Source organism: Papaver somniferum, chromosome 10 (genome assembly GCF_003573695.1).
Source record: "Papaver somniferum cultivar HN1 chromosome 10, ASM357369v1, whole genome shotgun sequence".
Classification (NCBI taxonomy): Eukaryota; Viridiplantae; Streptophyta; class Magnoliopsida; order Ranunculales; family Papaveraceae; genus Papaver; species Papaver somniferum.
This window is the reverse complement of record NC_039367.1, coordinates 137,408,201-137,414,200: the sequence shown is the minus strand read 5'-3', so window position 1 is coordinate 137,414,200 and position 6,000 is coordinate 137,408,201.

Sequence of the window (6,000 nt, the reverse complement as noted above, 5' to 3'; positions counted from 1 at the left end):
CCTGAAAAAAAATTGGTGTATTTTTGATCGAAAACGGCTCTGATTCAGATGTTAGGGTACTAGACATCTAACAAGGATGTCAAGCAAGAAACAAGTTAAGAACCAGATAAAACCCTTTTTCTTTGGGGTGAGCAACCAAATACGAAAGTAAGTAATATAAATAAACTGAGTTTTCTTAATTGATTCTTTAATACAATCGGCAGCTAAGTATTTATAGCTTAAGAAACTTGAGTAGCAAGCAACGCAAACTAGAAAGGTTAAACACGCAAAACTAATAAAGAGAAGTCTAACTAAACCAGGAAACTAACAAGCTAAAATAGGTAAGAGTATTTTAAGGAAACAGGGAAAGGTGTTGGTGTTGTAACAGTTTATTTAGGTAAACATCTGTTTGACTAGTTTGTTGTTTGTTCTACATATTTGTTTACACTTACGAATCTGTTTTGCTTGTAAACCTATACATTTGTTTCATTGTTTGCTATTATTCGTGGGATTTTCATTATGTCAATCCTTCAAAAACAATGGCGATTTAGCTGCTATTATTTTTTTATCATTCAAGAATATTGAATTAGAATGTCGATTGGAATGTTGATCTTGTTTACTCCCTGTTTGAAGCACATACTGCAAATCTCGTTCTCAGAATGTCTATCCACTTTAGTTACGAATACAAAATGGTGTGGACCCTTGAGAAAAATGGCCCCTTCACAGTCAAGTCATCCTACAAAAAGATGTTTGAAGAACTAAATTCTTCTATTTCTGATAGAATGAAAGGCATTTACAAGAAATTATGGAAGCTGCCACTTTTACCGAGAATTAATCAGTTTCTTTGGAAGTGTGTAAAGGACATTTTACCTTCCAGAAACAAACTTTCTCATGTAATACTCAACGGTGATTATAGCTTCCCTTTTTGTGACCAAGGGTTATAAACTTCAACTCATTGCATATTGGAGTGCTACTTTGTTAAGCCAGTCTGGTTCGCTGTGTTGGGATTACACTTTAAGCAAAATATAAATCTTACGGAATAGGTTTGTAGCTCCTTCGACAATCTTTTAAAAGGTTTATTACAAGAGGAATTAATCTGCAAGATGGCTATTGTCGCATGGTGTATATGGACAGAAAGATGCGAGAAGATTTTCAAAAGTGCTAAACCAACTCTACATTCACTGATCCATAAATGAAGGAAGTTCATCTCTGAATTTCAAGACATGTTTCATAGAAAACCCACTAATCCTGCTAGACAGATCAGAACTAATATTCACTGGTTACCTCCTACAAGAGGATATTTTACAATAAATTCTGACGGGTCATATTTTAACCTAGATAATTCAGGTGGTATTGGACTAATATATCGTGATTTTGCAGGTTCTCACAAGGGATCAAGGTGCATCTATCTAGCGGAGTCGTTTGGACCTGAGCATGCAGAGTGTAGCGCTTTATGGGAAGCTCTAAAGTGGGCTAAGGATCTAAAGTTAAAGGATGTATATTTTGAGGTAGACTCCATGCTGGTTGCAGATGTTGTCAACAAGGATTCTTACAACATTGACTGAACACTTCACAATTTATTTAGAGATATTAAGGTTCTTCTTAATTTTTTTAATTCTTGGCATTGCACCTATGCGCCTAAAGAGAGAAATAAAGTGTCAGATATTCTGTCCAAAACATCTAGAATTGATAGATTAAACAAAGTTTGGATTCTGCACCTCCTAGTAACATTTCTAATCAACTAGCCGAGGATGCTAGCTATGTAATTTCTTAACTATCAATATATTTTTCCAGTTTAAAAAAAAAAAGAATATTGAATTAGTCATGAGCACAATTTTTTCTGCTTTCTTTTATGGTACTCCGGGGTGGAGAAGATGGTTGCTGAGTTGCTTCAAAAATGGGTGTGAGTTTTTCTGTGGTGAGCGGATGCATTTCGTAAGGATAATTTTGACTAACTCAAGAAAATATATTGAATAGGTTCGAATCAGCGAGTCAAGCATGATTTTCGCTCTCCCGGGATCCATTTTTGCTCTCCCTCTAACAAAATCACAGTAGGCCCCAATTTAGACAGGTTTTGGGAATATGTATGGTCCTGTTCTGAAATCTATTCTGCTTTTTTTTCCTTCTTTTTTATAGTAACATCTTCTCATTCGATCTTATAATCATAGGTGCATGAAATTCAGCAGGGAATATCTATAGATAAGAAAAAAAAACGTTTTATAAATATATCTAGTCATGCTTGGATGTCCAGGAGTGACAAATCCTACGGAAAACCTGTGGAGGATGATGGCTAGGTACTTAAATCCAATACATGCACTGTGTTACATGCATGTACTGTTCTGCAGTACCTTGCATCTTGATGAAAATTTAGTGTATTCATTATGTGGATCAGTTTGATTTGGTTTCTGTCGGAGCATAGTGTAGGAGTTAAATATCGCACACGTTAGTAACCAAGCGAAGTAAAGAATATAACTTAAGCGAACAACATCGCACACAACAAAGTTGAGATGACGCACCAGATGATGTCGGCAAAGTCACGAGTAAAGTGTGAAGAACTGTGCGAGGAGGTACGCTATGCGAATATGAGCGATTGTATATGAGCGAATGTGTCGCATAGTGATCCCGAAAATAATGGGTTTCTTAGCTGTCATCCACTATGTAAAATTCTATATAAAGGGGAGAGGCCATTGTTTCTAGGAGGATTCTGAGGTAAGTCTTGATCAAGAAATAGGGAGAGAGAGAAAGTGAGTCTAGGTTTCAAGTAGAATTGTTGTAATACTTGAATCTACTTTGTAAACATTTCCAATCTTCAATTAATAAAACAAGAATTCATAATGATCACCTAGAGATTGAATCAATTATGGTGGAGTGTAGTTGTAAGATTTCTTACAACTACATTTTTGGCGCTAGAAAACAGCCCTGGATGATAATTCCTAATAGTATATCATAGATTTTAAGGAAAAAAGTGAGATCTAAAAATTTAGAAATGGTAAGGATCGAGTTTATTGTTGAAAAAAGAATGACAACTAGAAGAAGTAACAAACTTGTTGAACGAAGACGAATTATAAATATTGAGCAACAAGAGGAAAAAACGGAAGAACATCAAAGAACAGAAATTCCAATTGGATCACAGCGAGACACAAGGACAGAATAATGATATAGATTATGATAGAGTGAGTGTCCATACTGCGATGACGAATTCCACAGAGGAAGGACAAAGAATTGGGAAGGAAGAACCAGTTACAGCGAGTGAAGGAAATATGACGATTGCAGAGCTTAGGCAAATATTACTAATTGAAAGAAAGAGAGAAGAAGAAGAGCGCGCGAATCCAATCCGTCAAAATGATGATTTACGAGAAGAGAATCTTAGACTACAAGAACAAAGGTCAAGGAGTGATACACGTTCAAAGTCAAGATCAAGTAGAAGTTCCTCCATACAAAGTCAATCTAATCAAAGAAATGATAGACGAAGGCAGCATATGGAAGTCATTGAAGAAAACTCGCAAGAAAATAAAAATTTGGAAGATCAAAGGGAAATCATACGTATATTTGACTTAGCAACTAATCGGTATGAATATCCACGGGAACTTCTTCGTCGTGAACATATTAATTTTGAAAGGGAAGAAGAAGATCCAAGGCAAGGACAAAAGATATTACATGGCAGAGAAGTATTAAGAGACAACTATGAGCGCGAACGAGAGACTGCACGTACAAGAGATAGACAGAGAAGAAGGGAAGAATTAGAAGAGAGAGAATTACAAAGCGGATTGCGTCATTTTGATAATCGGGTAAGAGGACGCGAGCGTCATCGCATAGATGATATAGATCAAGTTCGAGTTATACCACAAGAAAGAGAAATATAAAGACATCGATATGATCGCACAGACAGTGAAGAAAGACATGATAGAGTACAAATTGAAGCAAATAATGAAAGGCGTAGGAGAAGAAGAGAAGAAACTGAACAACGGGAGATACAAGAAGCAATACGCCAAAACAATCATGAGAATAGATTGAGACAAGAAAGATTAAAAAGACCCATGCGAGAGGATTTGGATCAATCATTAAGCGAATAAACTCTTAAGGAGATGGCAGAATTAAGAGAAATGATGACTACAAAAAGAAATGATGGAAGAAGACAATTAGAGGAAGCAGTGGAGGAAGCTGGAAAATATCCATTTACAAAAGAAATTCAAAGAGCACCGATACCATCCAAGTGCAGTGTACCGGCATTTACAATATATCTGATGGAAGTGCATGTACGATACAACATGTGAAAGCTTATGCAAGATCTTTATTGCAGTGGGAAAATTATGATGCAGTAATGTGCAAGTATTTTGCTGCAAGTTTAGCAGGTGAAGCTTTGAAGTGGTTTGAAAGACTACCTGTAGAATCCATTGGTTTGTTTCATCACTTATAAAATGTATTTTTGGGGCAATACGTAAGTAATAATCTATCAAGACCAGAGATTGAGACTGCATTTGGACTTCGCAGAAGAACAAATGAAAGTTTGCGTCATCTAACGACATGTTGGAGAATAATGTGTAGTGAAATGGGAAGACGGGTGGATGAGAGACATCTTATTCTCGCATTCATTAATGATCTCTTTGCAACAAACCTATTATATACCCAAATCTTCATAGTAAAGGATACAATCACAACGTCGGAACTGCGCGGATTTCAAGAAGAATACATAGCACTTGAGGAAACGCAAAGAGATATGAAATCTTACCTAGTTGCAATATCTGATTCGAAATGTGGAAATACAAGTTTACTTCCGAGTACATCGCAGGGTAATCAAGGAATGAATAATGCGGATATGGAACAAAAATTAGTGGCTATGGGAAGTGCAAAACAAGCAGAGTTTGATAAAGAGTACATAGACAAACAACTTCAAAATCGTGGAGGTACTGACACAGTTCAACCAGGAAGTTCTGCAGGACAACAAAGACATTATAACAAGAATGTTGGAAGATAGTGTGGGAACAGATAAATTTGCCGAAGTTGAACACTACAGTGGATAAAGTATGGGAAGCTGCTCTCCTAATGGATGATATTCCAGAACCACATAATGTAGGCGAAGATCCACCACCAGGAAAGAGGAGTAAAGAATTTTGTGTCTATCATAGATTCCATGGTCACACAACAAGCAACTGTAGAAATGTGAGGAAGATTATATTGTGAATGATTGAGAAAGGAAAGTTGGACCATTTTTTACTAAAACAACCAAGGAATTTACCACCACTACCACCTCCACCTCAAGGAAATACATATGCAAAGGAGAAGGACATGAATACATTTGTTATTGAAGTGGGTGCGAAGGCAAAGAATTTATATTGTAACTCGATCATACACTCGTTCAAAACCATAGAAGATTTTCATGATAATGTCTTAAGTCGAGTATATGCAAGAGATGCTGAAGGAAGGGAAATTCTTAACTTGGCAAAAATATCACCCTTGAAAGAATGGCAAAAGCAGAAAATCTCGTTCAGAGCAGATGAAACACCAGGAGGATGAGAATCACATGAATGTCCATTGGTGGTGCGATTGGGAATTAATCCGAATCCATCGGAAGAAGATGAGGAAGAAAATGAGAAAAACACCTGGGCGATAAATAAAATACTTATAAATACTGGAATTTCTGTAGATATTCTGTTTTATCATACATATAAAACCATGGGTGGAAGATATGATGAGTTAGTCCCTTCAACATACAAAATCTATGGATTTAATGGTTCTGCAAATAAACCAAAGAGAGAAGTGATTATGCGAATTCTTTTACAAAATTTACCAACAGATATCACATTCTATGTAGTGGATGTCGAATCGCCTTATAATGCTCTCATCGGAAGACCTTGGCTGCATAGTATATTAGTTGCTGCATCAACATTTCATCAATGCATTAAGTTTCCTTTACCTCAAGGTGTTGGCATTATAAGAGGAGATACAATTGAAAGTAAAAATTGCCAAGAAATTGATATTGACAAATGCGAAGCAAGAGAATTCAAACGACGGAATTGGAAA